The sequence below is a fragment of the Castor canadensis genome, chromosome 14, assembly GCF_047511655.1.
Source record: "Castor canadensis chromosome 14, mCasCan1.hap1v2, whole genome shotgun sequence".
NCBI classification, from domain to species: domain Eukaryota; kingdom Metazoa; phylum Chordata; class Mammalia; order Rodentia; family Castoridae; genus Castor; species Castor canadensis.
In genome coordinates, this window is record NC_133399.1 from 109,724,328 (window position 1) to 109,740,998 (window position 16,671).

At 42.2% G+C, this 16,671-nt stretch overlaps 1 pseudogene; it reads left to right on the forward strand.

Moving 5' to 3' along the window:
• The first annotated feature begins 1,673 nt into the window (after positions 1 to 1,673).
• Positions 1,674 to 12,171, forward strand: LOC141416295 (leishmanolysin-like peptidase pseudogene; annotated as a pseudogene).
• Positions 12,172 to 16,671: the final 4,500 nt, after the last annotated feature.

Here is a 16,671-nt window from a genome sequence, read left to right on the forward strand (position 1 = left end):
TGATCCCTGGAATAGATGTTGTATACCATCCGTAAGTGAGGAAGAAAATGAGAGTCCACAGGATGAAACAACTGGAAACTAAAATGTAATCTTCTGAAAGGCAGAGATCTTGAAGCATCCCTAAGGTTTAAAAGAATGTGTGGCTGACCATAGATGCTCAAAAAATATTTGTTCAATGACTCTAACCCCAAAAGTAAAGATCTGATGAAAAAATTTTCTTGAAATCCTCCGTACCTCACCATTTCTTTTCTTAAGGAGTTTCAAGGTTGTGTAATTCCACTTCCTTTCCCCGTGTCCTTATTTCCTTATTATAGTAGTATGTATTACCTACTCAGACCTGGGGATAGAGTAGAAACTAAGCTCCAAACCTTATTTCTTGAGAGATAGAAATGCAGCCAATCGACAGCCCTGCTTAAATGTAATGACATCATTCACATCAAACCCAACATTAACCTCTTCCTACTCACTCACCCAGACCATAATAAGCCTTATCCCTTTTTCCACAGCTTCCTCAATAGCAATACCAATAGGTCACATTTAAATAGACTTCTATTGTTTTCAAACATTCATTCCTAGGTTATAATCATAAGAATATGTAATAAGGCTTAAGCACTTCCATTTTGGGGTTGGAAGAAAAATGAAAATTATAATATTAATTAAATTGGCCCATGGAAAGCAATTCATTAACAGGACTCTTGGTGTGCCTAATCAAGTGTTCCTTCTTTTATTTCTAAAGAGTGCATTCTGAACGCTTGAAGCAGTATAAGACCCTGGGCGTGAAGACTCCCAAACCCTTAACACCTCTCATTCTTTGGTTTTTCTCTGGATCCTGCTCAAAGTTGATGTTACACCATGCATTTGAGTCAGTCACCTCAAGAGTAATGAACGTTACTTGATGTATGTTACAGTGAAGACTACAGAAAATCTAGGCAAATATACTGACATGTAAGAGACCACTTTTTAAGTTTTTCTAGGGTAACAGGTAATTTTATACAAGATCTCATTTCCATATTTCTATCACCTGACTGAATCGGGTTGCTTATGAATTCACTGAACCTGCTTTGGGTTTCCTATCTCGATTCCCACCTCAATTTCCAATGAAGTGTTGGTGTTATGCCTCTGACCTGTCTCCATCTTCTCCTAAACTCACTCCTGCTTTTATTTTGCTTTGTTTTGTTAATTTTATAATTATAATCAGAAAGGGTTCTGGAATGTGCAGAGTGGAGACACAGGCATCTCTACAGAGCCCCCTCTTCTCTTTGGAAGGTAGAGTACTTGCTTCATTCCTGGTGCAAATGCTTGTCTGGGAAGGGTTCTGACCCGGGCTCTGCCTCTGCTCCTGAGCGAAACACAACAAAACTCCTGCCTTGGAGCATGAAGATGCATTCACAGCCAGAAGCACCATACTCCAAGCCCAAGACATCTGCTCCCCTGAAATGTGACCCGAAGGGGTTGGGGGTCAAAGTCTGTAGCACAAGGAGCTGCAGCCCCGCTGTAACTCTTCCACTGAACAAGAGCCATTAGCCAGCAGCCTTGCTTTGTGCCTCATTCTCCTCACACTTAAAGGAGGGAGCTGGCAAGCTTTCCCAGGAACCAACACAGCTTGTCAGCCTGTGGCTGCAGAGTCACATGTCCACAGTGATCCTAGAGAGGACTCCCCACCAAGAGAGGTGATGAGAGGGCCCAACCCACAGCCTTCCTCCTTGTCATTGTCAGGTGAGAGCCTGAAAAGAAACATGGCAGAGTGGAGGAGCAGCCACCAGGGATTTGCACACGGCCCTGCACTACACTTACACTGTGCAGTTTAATATTTTAAAGTGGACTCAGCGTCTACATGGTGGAAAATGTTTTCTTGCTGTACTGTGGAACTTCTCTGAAGATGTGTTTGTATCCCTCAGTCAGACACAGTAGAGAAGAGGCACCCACAGCCTTGCTGCCTGAGTGTGCAGGCTTATCACAGGCACATGTAAAGGGAAGATGGGAGAATGGGTGTGGCAGAGGGGATCTCCAGGGAGTGCTCAGTGGTCACTTTAGAGGCGATCTGTTCTTTACTTTATCCTATGAAAAGTGTCCCCACGAGGTGTGCAGATGAGCTGGCTAGAAGTGCGCAGAGACTTGAATGAGCCCCAAGGACAGGATTCAGGTTCTTGTTCTGTTCCTGTGGAATATTGGGCAAATTTCTCATCTCCATGTTATCTGTTTCCATATATGTGAAAATAGAGGATTGATTTTCATCCTTAGAAAGTCCTGGTGTGGTCCTAAGACAATATGGATCTCAAAAGTGATGTTTATTTTTCCAACCAAGAAACAACCTTGACCAGGTGTTCAGCTCATCAACACCACAAACACCACCAGAGGGTGGACGGCCACCGCCAATGTCTGGAAATGATGTCCTTGCTTTTTGAAGCTGCTGGAATTGCTGCAAGATTACCTACACTTCTAGCCTGAATTTTTCAGCACTAACTGTACTGTCTCATTCATCTCTGTCCTGCACAGATTAACCATTCACTGGAAATAAATTCAGTTCAAACTGAATCATTCAAGGTGTTTATTACAGCTTCAGGGTGCATCTTTCTTATCTGGGAGCAGAACCCAGCTGCACCAAAACTCAAAGCTGCAGATAAGAGTAGAGTCAGCATGCTTCCTGCAGCTCTTGCTCTGGAGTTGTGACCACAGCTGAGCACCCTGGGTGGCCAGGCCAGGAGGCAGAATTGCAGGGACTCAAAGCAGGATTGTGGGTTCTTCCAGTCATGGTTCACACTTACTTGTACTGCCTTGGCTGCCTTCCCAGAGCCTTGATACATCATAAGTGAGCATACAAATAGAAAGCAGTGATTCCTTCCTTCCAGCTGACCTCAACACCAGAACTTCTTCTTGGGGATTTACTTGCCCTGTCCTGGCTCTGAGACAGTTTCAACACTTGGTCAGGAAACTGGGAACACATGCCCGGAAACCAGGAGTTTGCAAGCCTCTTCTTTGGATAAGATTAACTGTCAGACCCCAGAAGGGGTTGTGGTATTCCTGGTGGGGGTCTGGTGCTCTGGGAAGCCCATCAGAGGCAAAGGGACTTGGCTTAGTCCAATATCAATGTTATACTCAGCAAATCTTTGTATCTTCCCCACCCCCAGTCCCTCTTTCTTCTAAGTATCATCAACCTCTCCTGTGATGGTACAGTAATTAGGAAGAACAGCTGCCTCTTTCCCACACTCAAACTAGCTCAATGTCACCTCCACTCTTCACTTTCCTGTCCCTTTGCCCACACACCTGCCTGGCAGAATCAATTGCTATCTCTGTTACAGGATTTGTCATTTTGACTCCTCTTACCTATTTACATGCATATTACTCCCATTAGACTTTGACCCTCAAGTACAGGGCCTGGTATTTAAAAATATGAGTATTTATAACTTTAGTGACCATCCAAAAAAAATAAATGTGAGTCACATGAATAAGTTAATTAATCCAAGCCTCAAATATGGGTCTTCTTCAGTACCCTGCTGTCATTCTTTCTGACCCATAGGCTGAAGAAGGGATCACCAGAAAACCCCAGGAGTTTCCCTGTGACTGTAGGCATATCCTTGTCACAACCAGAATTCCAAATCCTTGTCTTTGTCCGCCACACTCCAGAGTTGCCACACCTCTTCCTCTTCTCTTCTATCGCCAGTCAGAAAGTGGGAAAAGGCCTTATTAGCATTCCTCTCTTATGCCATTTCAAAATGGAGCACAGTAACCTACAAGTTTTCACAGGATCACACAGTTCACTAGTTACCAAGGAGTTTACCTGCCCACTACCATGGGAGGCATCAGAACTAAAAGAACAAAGACTGGAGAAGCTGTAAAGAGTCCACTTGGATCCTGAGACTCTGCACAGAGCATCTGCCTCTGACAGCATTGCACACTGCTGCCCACTGCCCTCTTATGCTCAGTCACAGAGTTTTAGACAAAGGGGGACCTATAGGAGCTCAATTAATAAAATGTCCTCTCTGACAGCAGCACAGTGGTGTGGAAAGAGCACTGAACTAGGAATCAATCACCTGAGTTCTCCTTTTATTTTATCATTTTTACACTTACTTACATGTATATACATTGTGCCACCTCCCCTCCTCACTCCATAAGCTCCCCAACCCCCTGCTTCCAGGAAGAATCTGTTCTGCCCTCTTCTTCGATTTTGTTGAAGAGAAAACATAAGAGATAATAAGAAAGACATAGTGTTTTTTCTAGTTTTGGATAAAGATAGCTATACAGAGAGAGTCATAGCCTTGCTTCCATGCACTTGAATATTGCAACCCACATTGGTTCATTTCTAACAGATCTCTTCACTACTTCCCAGTCACCTTCCCATAGTGACCTATGCCAGTTTAAGATTACCTTATTCACTCCTCTACAATGAGCACATCAACCACATTCAAGTTTTAGGTTTCCTTTCCTTTCCCTATTTCTCCCATGTATGTTCTCTCCTTAGTTTGTGACCCATGTACAATAATATTACTGCATTTGTTTTGGGTCTATAATCTGCATGAGGGAGAACATATGATTTTTGGCTTTTTGAGCCTGGCTAGCTTCATTTAAGATGATTGTCTTTAGTTCCATATGTTTACTTGCAAATGACAAAATTTCATTCTTCTTTGTGGCTGAGTAAAATTTCATTGTGTATAAATACCACATCTTAATCCATTCGTCAGTGATGGGGCATCTTGGCTGTTTCCATAACTTGGCTATTGTGAATAGTGCTGCAATAAACATGGGTGTGCAGGTGCCTCTGGAGTAACCTCAGTCGCATTCCTTTGGGTATATGCCTAGAAGTGGGATTGCTGGATCATATGGCAGATCTATGTTTAATTTTTTTAATAATCCTCCATATTGTTTTCAGAAGTGTTTGTACTAGCTTACATTCCCACAAGCAGTGTATGAGGGGTCCTTTTTCCCCATATCCTTGCCAACATTTGTTGTTGGTTATGTTCTTGATGATAGCCATTTTAACAGGGGTGAGGTGGAATCTTAGTATGGTTTTGATTTGCATTTCCTTTATGACCAGGGATGGTGAGCATGAAAAATTCTCATTCTGAATTCTTGATCCTGGTTGTCCACATAGCGCCTCAGGCACCACTTTATAATTTGGTCATAGATATTTATTGATTTCAAATGACAAAGCATATATCATTTGTGAATGATACAGTATTGAATAGACTATATGGGTGAGTCATTTTGTTATCTAATATTTAAATCTTCTTAATTCAAATAAGACATAGCTAAAGTGATTTCAGATTGTTTTTGAATGTAGAAATAATACTTACCAGATTTGAATATCACGTTTGTAGAGTAACTCAGTGATCAAAATACGCACATGCATATACATGCACACATTTACATGAGATGATTCACTGCACAATTGTAGCCTGGAGTTTTAAACTACACACATGTGAAGCAGTCCCTTACACAGCTCAGTGTCCCTGACCCTGGTCTCTCCCGACAAAGGCAGCCACACATGTCTTCCTCACCTCCTGGAATCCTTGAATGCAGATTAGCAACAAAAGAAGGTAGAGACCTTTCTCATCACCCATCTCTGGAGGTGACATATTACCACCTGATCCCACCCCAGTGACAACACTGTGCTGGGGAGTTGAATATGGTAATCCCACTGGACATTCTCCAAGTCCAGCCCTCCCTCCTGCTGCTGCACCTAGTCAAGTGACTCAGACTTCCCAGGGCAAGAACTTACCACCTTGGATGACATTCTCTGTGGAGGCACTGCAACAATAAACCAAGGAGATGGGCTTTTATGAAATGAGACGACCCTTCAGAACACTCTTTTTAAGTTACCATAAGCCACACAGCTTCACAAGAATGTTGTAATGGCTCAAAATACTATTTTTACTCTTTTGTATTTATTTCCAAAATCCTGCTCCACAACATTCAGAAAATCATCTTCTTCAAAAGACCCTAGTTGAACATGATCGCTTATTTCTTAGCCAAGGAAACTGAGACCCCTGGAAGTTACATAGTTCACCAGGGTCCTCTGCTACCTCCCCCACTCTAGGGAGAAACAAGCCCTTGCCACACCTGGGAAAACAAGAACAGACCTCCGGGTGACTGCATGCCGGGTCAGCATGAGGCTTCCAGGCTTCCTGCCCCTGGGATGCTAAATCTATATTAGATCACCTTCAGGTTACTCTACAAGTGACTGCATTGGAGGCTGTCATGTTTCTGACCTGCAGGTAAATGTGCTTGTCTCAGGTAAGTCTAATAATTCACTCAGAGGAGCGGTCTACCCCATCAAAGCTCAGTGAGGGCATGGGGGTCTCGGTGGTAACTCACAGGCAAGTTTCTGAGCAGTGCAGAAGCACCAGCACAGCCTGGACCAGTGAGATGCACACTCATACTAGGTCAGCCCAGCATCTAGGTTCAGATGAATTCAGGTGCTCACCTCCCAGGGACCAGGCACAGTCTCAAGGCATACCCAGCAATCACCCCAGTGTCAGTAGGATTTATGTTGCTATAGCAAAATATCTGAGATAATTAATTTACAAGGAGAAAAGACTTGTTTTGGAGGCTCCAGCCCACAGTTGAGCACCCCATTGCTTGGGGGTTCTACAAAAAGGTCCCACAACATGGTGGGAACTTGTAGTGAAGCAAAACCATTCACAGAAGAGTCTACCATGTCCTGTGATACAGCCTTGAACACATGGACCTGTAGGGCACATTCAAAACCCAAGATTTGGCATTAGCTACTTGGAGCTTACTGAATGCTTTCTCTGTACAGTTTTCATGCCAAGCACTTATGTGCATTTGTCTCAGTTCATCTATGGAGTGGCATGAATATGCCCATTCTACAGATGAGACAGCTAAGTTCAGAGATGTGAAGTCGCTTACTCAGAGCCACACAGCTTCTGCATGAAGAAACTCTATTCAAATCAGCCAGGGAGTCAGCATGGACTTTGAGTATTCCTACTTTAAGGTTTGAGAAATTTGCCTATGATCAAATAACAAGTCAATGGTGAACTCTGAATGGGTTTCCAGTCTGAGCCACTTTTGTCATATCCTCCCTAACCCATAAAATATATGACTTGTATTAATTCATGATGTCACTTCTAGCTCTCCATTTCTTAATAAATGATGACAGTGAGAATCATTGTGGCAATCACAATGTAAGTAGACCAGGAATTATAACTGTTTTCTACTGTGTACCCCTGATTTACAGTGACATATGTGTAATCATTCAGAATTTAGAAATCTGGCCCAGTTAAAAAAATCTGCTGAAGATTGCACTTGCTATTGACATGACAGAGAAGGATGAAATGGACCCTCTATACTCCTCCCTTTGGGGGAAAGTTACAAAGGACTTTGGGATTCTACCAAGTCTCAGGTGTTCCGAGATTTGCAAGGTAGGAAATTATCTATGTGCTCTCCACCATTAAAGCTTCTAGGAAGCTGCTTCAAGATATTTAAGAGTTGCCCTAAGACTAAGAGCTAAGGAACTCCTGTCATATCTTAGAAGAAAGGTGGGAGACAAGAGCTTACCGGATGGTCCTGGAATGCAGGAGATTTGCTTCTGTCCCCTCATTTTATGCTCATGTCATTCATTTATTCCTTTAGGTATAGATTCCATATATGGGAAAGAACATGTGGTATTTGTCTTTCTTAGTCTGGCTTACTTCATTCAACATAATGATTCCCACTTCCATTCATTTTCCATCCTTCTTTACAGCTAAAATAATATTCCATTTATGTGTGTTTCTAATATCATGTTGTATCATATTTTCTTTATCCATCAGTATGTGTAAGTCTCTGCACCGAAACACAGGGCAGCAAAGAAAGAAGGTTGGGCTTGTGTGTGAGCGTTGCTCCATCTGTTAAATCAGCCAGAACAATGCTGTGACTCACCGTCCAGGTCTGCACGGCACAGAAAAGTAAGAGAGGGAAAGCTTTACCTTGACAGAGCAAGGCCAACTGATTGTGGGCCCTGCAGAGTGAGGCTTCATAGAGAAAGTGCCTGGCTACATAGAACATAGTAACAGGAAATGACAGTGAGAAAGACTGAGCCCAGGGAGGTGGTCTGCAGAGAGCAAAGCCAAGACCCAGCCCCTGGCCATGGAGTCAGCAATTGATTTTGATCTAAGAGCAACACAAAGAAGTCAGAACCAAGGCCAGGTGGTCCTAGTGGCAGGATGAGCACTATGTGGTAGGTGCTGATGCACATTCCTCAGCAGCCAGACTGAACCTTCCATAGGCTAAGCTCTCTTGACTGCCTAAAATTCATCCACCTGTCCTCATGGTTATCCCCAAACTCCCCGACATGTCCTGCAAACCCTCATACCAAAATCCCTGCTCAACTCCCCAGTCACGCTTAGTATCTCAGTAAGTTCCAATCAGCCCACAGTATTTTAAATTTCTGAATTCACATGCTGCCATTTATTTCCTATTTCCTATACCTGGAACATTCCTCACCTTCCCTCAATTCACCCTTTAGGCCTCAGTTTTGGCTACAATTTCTCTAGACCCATGTGTGGACCAGTACCCTCCTGGGCCTCCTTACTGTCACTATCAGCCTTGGTCTGCTACCCTCACCAGAGCTGCATTGTGTACACCATCCTCTCTTGAATACTTAGCAACATGTCCTCTTTATATTTGTGGAAAGAAGAAAGAAAGGGAGAGAGCAGGAATGAAAGAAGTAATGAGGGATGGAAGTTAGGAGTCACCCAAGTGGCTGGCAACTGGAAGGATAACTCAGGCCAGTCCACCAGAATGTAGTGAGGACCAGCTGGACCCTGTCCTTCTTGCCTGCATCCCAATTCACTTAGAGCATGGAACAGGGGAGAGGGAGTCTACAAAGGGAAGTATTGCTGTCAGGAAAGGTAGAAAGCTGGCAAAGAGAAGAAAGAGATAACAAGGAAATGTTCAGATTCTCTGCCTGAAAGGTTGGTCCAGGGTGTGGGTCAGCACATGGAGGCAGGGAAAATTATGAAAGCTGAAGAGTGTCTCTATCCTGGAAGAAAGGAGTGTCACTCTATCAGATTCCTTTCTCAACACTCATGTGTCCCCAGATGTCAGCATAACTGGGAGTAAAGGTAGAAGGGAAACCCAGGCACCATGGTACAAATTCATACCATGAGACACAGTGGGGATCTTTTCTTCTCCCAAAAGATAGAGGCCAATGAATGAGCCAACCAAGGGCCCCCTGAAATCCACATTTGCCTGGCCAGCTGATAGCAGAGAGTCATAATGACTCATTGAATTGGAGGCCCAGGTGTGATGCGTGAACCTAGGTGTGTTGTGGTGCACATCACCAGTGAGCATAAGCAAAAGAACTAGAAAAGCTTCACATTTCACTACTGTCATCATTGCATTGTCACAGGGAGGAGCCTGGAGGCACGCAGATCCTTCCTGCTCAGTACCAGGTGAGCTGTGTGTCTCTAAGCCAGATGAGTGTCCTCACCTTGAAGGAATCAACTTCCTCTAGTCCTGTAGTTCTCAGCCCCAACTTGGGCACTTTAACATTGCTATCATGCCAAGACCCCCTGTAGGGATCTGACTTACTTTTCTGGTATAGATCCTCAGCTATTTTTATTAAAATACCTGAAGGCAACTATCTTGTATCCACAGCTGGGAACTATTACCTGAAGTACGAAGTTGTGATTCCTCCTGAACAATGTGCTGGGAACCTCCACCAGCTGTGTTGTGCCCTGTCACATTCTGCTGTGGTCACCTGTACACAAAAGGTGACGTCAGCTCTTCCGCAGCTTTCCGAGGATGATGAAACTCTGCCTTGCCACAGGTTCTCAAACTCCCTGACACTCCTACACTGGACCTATCCAAGATAGATTATTTTCCTGAAGTTTCTTGACATTTCCTCAGGAAAGGACAATTTTAATATCAAGCAAGTCGAAGCGCCGCGTCTGTTTCCGTCGCCCTGAGCAGTTCGCCTCCTTGTTGCCACCACGTTCCTTCTGACTCCGAGGTCATAAATATGGTTCATCTTAAGACAAATCATGTTGTCAAAAGAGATGTTAATGAGCATTTAAGAATCAAAACTGTGTATGATAAAAGTATTGAAGAGTTGCTCCCTGAGAAAAAGTATCTTGTAAAGAACAAACTTTTCCCACAAGCCATTTCTTATTTAGAGAAGACTTTTCAAGTTCGTAGACCAGCTGGCACTATCTTGCTAAGCAGACAATGTGCAACAAACCAATACCTACGGAAAGAAAATGACCCTCATAGGTACTGTACTGGGGAATGTGCAGCACACACAAAATGCGTCCCAGTTATAGTGCCCGAGGAGCATCTCCAGCAATGCAGGGTCTGCCGAGGGGGGAAGTGGCCCCACGGAGCGGTGGGTGTGCTGGACCAAGACGGTGTCCAGGATGCAGACTTTGTTCTTTATGTTGGCGCTCTGGCCACAGAGAGATGCAGCCATGAAAACATCATCTCTTACGCAGCCTATTGTCAGCAAGAAGCAAAAATGGACAGGCCAATAGCAGGATATGCTAACCTGTGTCCAAATATGATCTCCACCCAGCGTCAGGAATTTATTGGGATGCTGTCCACAGTGAAACATGAGATTATTCATGCCCTGGGTTTCTCTGCTGGACTGTTTGCATTCTATCATGATCAAAGTGGAAATCCTCTGACTTCAAAGTTTGCAGATGGCCTCCCCCCTTTTAATTCCAGTCTTGGATTATATCAGTGAAGTGATATAGTAGTTCGAAAAATGGAGCGATTATGGAATGTTCCAGATAATAGGATAATTCGTCATACCGTGTATCTCCTAGTATACCTCGTGTTGTCGATGAAGCACAAAAACACTTTAATTGTCCAGTTCTGGAAGGAATGGAGCTTGAAAACCAAGGTGGTATGGGCACTGAACTAAACCATTGGGAAAAACGGCTATTAGAGAATGAAGCAATGACTGGTTCTCACACCCAGAACCGAGTCCTCTCTCGAATCACACTGGCGTTAATGGAGGACACTGGCTGTATGAAGCGAATTACAGCATGGCTGAGAAGTTAGACTGGGGCCGAGGAATGGGCTGTGACTTTGTCATGAAGAGCTGTAAATTCTGGATTGATCAGCAGAGACAAAAGAGGCAGGTGTTGAGCCCTTACTGTGACACGCTCAGAGGTAACCCACTGCAGTTAACGTGCAGACAGGACCAGAGAGCAGTGGCGGTGTGTGGTCTACAGAAGTTCCTTAAACCTTCACCACCAGAGTACCAGTATTTTGATGAACTCAGTGGAATACCTGCAGAAGACTTGCCTTATTATGGTGGTTCAGTAGAAATCGCTGACTATTGCCCTTTCAGTCAGGAATTCAGTTGGCATCTAAGTGGTGAATTTCAGCACAGCTCAGATTGTAGAATATTGAATCAACCAGAAATTTTAAAAAACTATGGTGCTGAAAAATATGGACCTCATTCAGTTTGTCTAATTCAGAAATCGGCATCTGTCATGGAAAAATGTGAGAGGAGGCTGAGTTACCCAGACTGGGGGAGTGGATGTTATCAGGTTTCTTGTTCTCCCCAAGGTCTGAAGGTTTGGGTTCAAGATACCTCATATGTGTGTAGTCGGGCTCGGCAGGTCCTCCCTGTCCGTACTCAGATGAATGGCTGGATTCATGATGGAAACCTGCTCTGTCCATATGCTGGGACTTCTGTGAGCAATGTCCGCCAGAAACAGATCCTCCAGCTGTGAACCTGACCCAAGCTCTTCCACTGGATCTCTGTTCCCATTCCTCTAGCCTGGTGGTCACCCTCTGGTTTCTGCTAGGCAATCTGTTTCCTCTGCTGGCTGGATTTCTTCTGTGTGTGTGGCACTAAGAATGGGAAAGTTAATTCTCTAGATGTTCCTTCATGTCATGTTCCTGTAAACAAAGCACAAAATCTGAGCGCCAACCTTACACATGGCAGAAGTGGCATTCCTAACTTTGGCTTGGAAGTGTTGATCACTGTCAGACCCTGAAGCAAAGCTTCCCTCCTCATCAGCCACACAGAAGCCTCAGAGCTTGGAGAGGAGAAGGAATTACAAGTGTCACCAAGTCTCTGATTTTCAGCATACATGATCTCCCTGAAGTTTTCCTTTGAAAATGGGATGTGATGCAATTTTCAGAGTGATTATATACCTCAGCATTTTCCTTAACCTAAAGTGATGGGAAAGTTCATCACCAACACTATAGTCACTTATACAGCAGCTAATTATTGCAAGATTGTGAGTTAGGATCTTGTCCTCAAAGTATGAAGTATCCTTTGATTTCAGGACATAATCAAATCAGGATTTCTGCATCACTGTAGTACCTGTTTTAAATGGAATGGCTGTATATGGTACACCAAGCCATTGTTCTTATTGTTCGTTTCACTAAATACCATATTCAACCATGCTTGCCTTTTCAGCTGTGTGCAGTTCACTACAGACTGTTGTCAGCATGTTGGTAGGCCTCCATACTCCCTCACTTTTGTCAGAGATCAGTTTCCACCTGCATTCTCCAGTAATTTAATAACAACTTGAAAAATATGGAAGCAGAGAGAGTAAAATGCACTGTAAAACCATTAAAGTCATGCAAACAGAAGAAAACATAATTATGTGTTTTGCACACAATAGTAATGTGCAAGACTTTTTAATGCCTAAAAATTATTTTATGCATAAGAAGAAAAGTATAAATCAAAACAAGGTGGTCTGAATTTTTTACTAATAACAAAATGTAGGTTTGGGATGTAGCCTGTCCACTAGACTCCATTTATTGCTCAATTCACAGAAGTTGGGAAATTACTGTTGCTTTAATTGTTACCTCCTGCATTTGACACAGATTCTGTGAAGCATTTCTACTCTGGTACCAAAACTTACCAACCCCGTTTGTTAATTCAACTTTGAAATTCTTTAATGATGGGGTATGTCCAGTTTTTCTCTCTAAAGACAGTCATGTCCTGTGGCATTATAGACACCGTACCTGGACAGGCTCCCCTCCCTCCCTTGCTTCTGTTCAGCATAGAGGTATTGAGTACTCCAGTTCAGAAATTGTACTAAGTAAGCAAAACAGCACAGGTGCTAAAGAGAAATTCTAGCTCTTTGGCACTGGAACCAAACATAAAGCCCAAGAATAAAGGAAAATCATTTTTTAAATGCAGAAATTCAAATATGTGTTTGCATGCAGTATAAGTTGGAGGTATTTGTCATTGTGAAAAGCCAAGAGTCCCAAACATACAGTCACCATCAGCTACAGGGACGCTAACAGTAATGGTCAACCAGTCCCACATTCCTAAAGTTGTGTGAGGCCAGACAAAAGTGAAGAGTATATTTTTAAAGAAATGTATAATTAACTTATATACATATTATAATTACAAATCATCCTAAAAAGTTGCACAAAGAATTTCACCAAAACTAAATGGGTTATAGTACATTTGCGATTCGGTGGAAGGTTTGACCATTGACTGTTGTGCAGTAATGCCACTTAGGTGGTATTGTTTCCAAGCTTGGTGCTTTTTATACGTGAAATATATTTTTGCTTTATTTTTTATTGATATATTATATTTGCACTAATGAATTTCTGGAGAAAATATTATAGATGACATTTTTGTACATATATTTATTAAGCTTGGAATCTGGTTTCTCAGTGTTTTCTCTGCACAAACATGAAACTTAGTAGTGAAGTGTGATGTCATGAAATCATGAGTTCCTGGTACAAAGTGCATCTGTGTCTCCTGTCTCTTCAGTACGGCTTGAACGAGGTGGCTTCACTGGTTCTGCATAGTGTACTTAGCTAGACCTAGCAGGACACTGGAATGTAAGAAATTTTAAGATATGCATTTTAGTCACTTACAATTCGACAATGGAGCAGAGACTTAAAAATTGGAGCTTTCATTGCAGAAGTATTGGTGTAGAATTTAGCTATGAACTAAAGAATATGAAATAGCTAAATGCTGGTGTTCTGTGGCAGGTTAGTCCTTTCCTGTTAGCAAAAACAAACAAACTAGCAGTTACCTATGTACAAGAAGTGGTTTGCAGCATGGTAGAAATGCCATGGAACAGGGAAGAAGAAGGGGCCAGCTGATTTGGAGACAGTAGACTGGAGTCCCTCCCAGGATTAAAAAAGGTCAAGTGCTTATAGAAACGGACTACCTCGGTTTTCAGTTCAAATTTGGTCATTCTGAGTGCTTTAAGGTCCCAGTTGTCAAAAATATGAAGTGAATTTGTCTCAGGTTTTCAAGAACAGAATTTACAGGAAGGAATCAAAAGCCATGTCAGTAGCTTTGAGCTGACAGTTTTAAAGATACTGGCAAGCAGTTTGGTAGTCATGATGTAGATTCCTCTCATAGTCTCTGGAAAAACATCCTTTTTCCTTGCTAATTTCTTAAAATCAGTGCCCTTACATTTTTCCTATAGAATTCTTATTTTTGTTAAGACCAAATGGCTATTCTAAAAATGTTATAAATTATACTCAACATTAGTTTTCAGCCTAAGTTGGCTTAGAGTTTATCAATATTTGAAGTTGAAACATAATTTTATGAAGTTTAAATACTTTTAGGAGGATACATGAATAGGTACGTATATCAAAATATTCCATAAAATTTTCTCAGTGTTGTCTTTAGTATTAGAAGAGGGCAGTTGTGAAACACTGAGATGATTTCTCAGAATTCTTCCAGCCTTCATGTACTACGACTAATACTCATCCAGAATTCTGGGTCATTGCTGGCCCTGGTGCGCCTCCTGGAGTGTGCCAGCTTGTGTACTGTGCTCACACAGCCTCTCCTGCTCGATGCCTTGACACCGAATGGACGGGGAAGAGCCAACTCAGAGCAGTGCTGGCAGGAGGAGATGGATTTTAGGCACAGCCCAGAGCCCACTTCACAGTGAGCACTAGTTATTCCTGCCCTGACCTGGCAGCCCAGGAGGACTAATGTGTTGTAATAAAGTCTGTGCTTCTCATTCTGAAAAACAAACTTATGTGAAAGGAAAATTCTGTTTTGTTTTGTTTTGTTTAAGTAAGGGTTGAGGAGAGAGTGGTGAATTCTTTTATGTTTACATTTTTAATGAAGTAGAAGATTTAAGAATTATTCTTTATTTATGGTATTGAACTTTAAGTGTAATATATTCCTTAGGGAAAAAAACAACCTTAATAAAAATGGACACTAAAAAAAACAATAAAAAATAAAATCAAGCAAGTCTAGTATTTCTCCAAATTTTAAAAGAAAATTCTTTTTGGTCAAGTCAGTTTTCTCCCCAGTGGGATCTTATTTTTTCCAGCCTCAGTCTCTTTCCCTAAAACTTCTTGCTCTCCCTTAGCCATACCTTGAAAAATCCATTTCTACCTACAGTGAAGAATGCCTCTCTATGAACCCAGGTCTTCTTTTTCTTGAACCAGCTAGAGCAGCCACAGAGACAGCAGCAAGACAACCACGAGTATCTAGTGATAACAAAACCTCAGAGAAAATGAAGCATAGGGGGCTGAGCTTTCTGTCACATTTTGTTCAGAATGGGATGAGTCAAACCCTCAGGGTTACTTCATGTGTGCTCACCAGGGTGAATACAGACAAACTTATTTCCTTAACTCATAAACCTATTAGATGGAACACTTGTACAACTCCCATAAGCAAGTGTTCAGTTTTGAGATTATGTCACCCTAGTCCTCAGGGAGGAAGGAAATGTTTCCCTGATTACGAAGATATTTCTCTCTTCCATGATAATTAGTAACTCTTTGTTCAGCAAAGCAGCATTTGGTTCCCGTCTCATTCCACCTTCTGTCTGCTGTGATAATTAAGGCACACTGTCACTGTCTCTGTGTAGCTCAGAAGATGTCAGAGCTGGATCCTTCTAGTTTTTGGATCCAATTAAATGACTGTGTCTTCCTGAGGAAGGTGAGGAGAGAGAGCAGAGGATGTTCAAACCTTCAAAGAAAACTAAATAAAATGCAGAGTATGAAAATAAACAGCTATCTCACATATTTGACTAAATAACCTATATAGAAATAAAAAATAGATTTTTGGAAATAAAAATAGGTCTCTTAAAGAAGAGTGCTCTTCTTTGGAAGAGGCTGTCTCCATAGGCTGGAAGAATGCCCATAACACCTCATGCTCATGCTGTGTGAGAAATGGATAAAGCTAGAGAAAAGTGGAACAGAAGAGAATTGATCTCTACCCCATTACCTTCCACTTTCACAAAAATAGAATCCAAAATTTTTTGGAGAAAAGCTGAACCACATTTTGGCTTGTTGATATACAAGATGGTGTGAGGAACTCATAATTTGAAAATGTCTAGTATTGAGGCTAACCAACCACTAACGAGCAACTATTCAATGGTATGATATTTTTCATTAGATTCAAAGATCTGAATTTCAGAAAGAGAAAAAAAACAGTACCTCAATTTTATAAACAAATTTCACATCATATACTGGTTATTTTATAATGATCAGAAATTTATTTGGCACATGTTTCTGCAAGCCTAGATTGAAAAGTCAATACCTGGCAGGGGCCTTCTGGATGTGCCATCCCTTAGTGGAAGAATGAAAGGGGGAGAGAAAGAACAAGAGGAATGAGTAGAACTCATTTTTTTAAAAGGAACCTACTCCCACAATAATGGCATTAATCCATTCATGAAGGCAGGTCCTCCATGACATTGGGGACCAAGCTTCCAACACATGAACTTTGGGGGATGTATTCAAATCATAGCACAAGGAACTAGAAGACAGTAAGGA